Source organism: Mirounga leonina, unplaced genomic scaffold (assembly GCF_011800145.1).
Source record: "Mirounga leonina isolate KUSES-001 unplaced genomic scaffold, KU_Mleo_1.0 Mir_53, whole genome shotgun sequence".
Classification (NCBI taxonomy): domain Eukaryota; kingdom Metazoa; phylum Chordata; class Mammalia; order Carnivora; family Phocidae; genus Mirounga; species Mirounga leonina.
The window spans coordinates 78,558,859-78,560,879 of record NW_023270807.1 but is presented as its reverse complement, the minus strand read 5'-3'; positions in this window follow the sequence as shown (position 1 = coordinate 78,560,879).

Here is a 2,021-nt window from a genome sequence, read left to right as displayed (position 1 = left end):
GGGGGGAGGTAAATTAATCCTCAGAGTTGAGTTTGTCTGTGCCAGCTATTTATTTGTCACAGGTTCACTGCAGGAATTTCATAAACTCATAACATACAGGATAATATCTCTTAATACCCAATAAAGAAATAACATCCTCCAAAACAATGATAAATTAACCACACTATTGTTCCAGGCCAGGGAAGATAAAGGAAATAAAGCCCAAATTTAGTTGAAGTGTACCTTTATACCAGTTGCTACTCAGGAGAGCTGGGTTAGCCAACCAACCGCTGATGTCCCTGGTTGCTAGAGCACGTTGCTAGGGAACGATGGTGGCCCTGTTGATGGGCAAGAAGATCTCCTTGGCCTGCCCCTGCTTAGGTTTTGCTACTGAATGGCTTTTGCCGCTGAAGGTCAGAATTGTCTTTAGAGTAGCAGGAGTTAATTGCGCCAAGGTCTTTTAAGAGCTATTGAGATTAGCAAAGAGAATCAGCTTGCTCAGACCACTCTCAGATAGTCCTTACAAACTCCCGGTGTTTATAGTCTAAATGTCCACCTGCCATAGTTGCTTCTTGGTATGTTTTTACTGATAAGCCCCCAGTGCAGCCCCTCAGCAGCTAAGCTCCAGAGCGCTTATAAACAACAATAGATGAGATGACAATATCCTGTCACAGCTTATTTCATTCTTGATCAAAACAACTTTACTCTTAAAAACAATTTTCTTTTTGTTATAAACAAGTTGATTTGAAAATCATAACAAACTAACACACAGCAGCCACATTCCTTCCTTCTTGAAGTAATTTCTTCATTTGGCTCCTAGAACACAAATGTCCCTTAGTCCTCTGCCTACCTCACTGACTACTTCTCCGACTTCCGAACTCTGAATGTTGAGTGACCCCAATCACCAAACTTTTGATTCCCCACAACTTACTCTTCTTGCAATTTCTCCAGCTCACTAAATAGCAACTCCATCCACCCAGCTAGGCCCAATTTTGTGGAGTCATCCCTCTCTTTCTCTCATACTCCATGTTCAATCTGTCACAACTCTTATTAGTCCTACCTTCAAGGTGCATACGAAATTAACCACCACTCACCACCTGCACTACCACCACTCTGGACCAAACCCGAATCATCTCCCCAGAGAATTATGTCAATAGTCTCCTAAATGATCTCTCTACTTCCTCCCTGCCCCATAGAGTCTATTCTCAACATTACCCTCTCTCCCTGAGTCCTTCTGTATGCATGTCCGCTAAATGCCTTTAAAAACTGGTGATGTTGGTTGTTGATTTATTTTTTTATTTTTATTTTTTTATTATGTTATGTTAATCACCATACATCATTAGTTCATGATGTAGTGTTCCATGATTCATTGTTTGCGTATATCGTGTAAGACTGTTCAATCACGGACCTATACCTCTGAAACAAAAAATACATTATATGTTAAAAAAAAAAAAAAAGAAGACGATGATTTAATGAAGACAGATGGTTGAGACAGACCCTGACCAGCTTTTTGGAGTAAGGGGATTCTTCAGCGCTTGAGATGTAAGGGAGGCTGTGATTTCACCACGGGATTGCTTTCACTCCGGAGCCGTTTATGGCTAGCCCCAAATTCTCTCAGTGCTTTTGTCTCTCCTAAATTACTTTCCTGTGCCTCGGTTAAAATGTACATCGACTGCCCACCTTGGAGTAGAGTTCTTTATTTCTTCCCCCAATCAGACGCGGAGTCGCTCAAAGGCAAGATTTTCGGCCAATCCTGCAGAACCCTCCGCCTCCTCCAAAGGCACACCACCCTCCGCCTCCCCCCTACCCAACTGCAATCCCGTTAAAAGTTTGATGGCGTTCAGTAGAGTGGAGATTAGCACACAAGTGGAGATGAGCAAACAAGCCAAAGTTCGGTCGGCCAGGGACGGTGCAATGCCTGGGGTGCAGCCAGCAAGGCCAGGAAGGGGTAACACTTCTTTCCCACAAGGGTCTGGGAAAACCCGGTGAGGAAGTGGCGGAGGAGGGAGGGAGGGAAGGAGTCTGGAGGGAAAGAGAAGGGT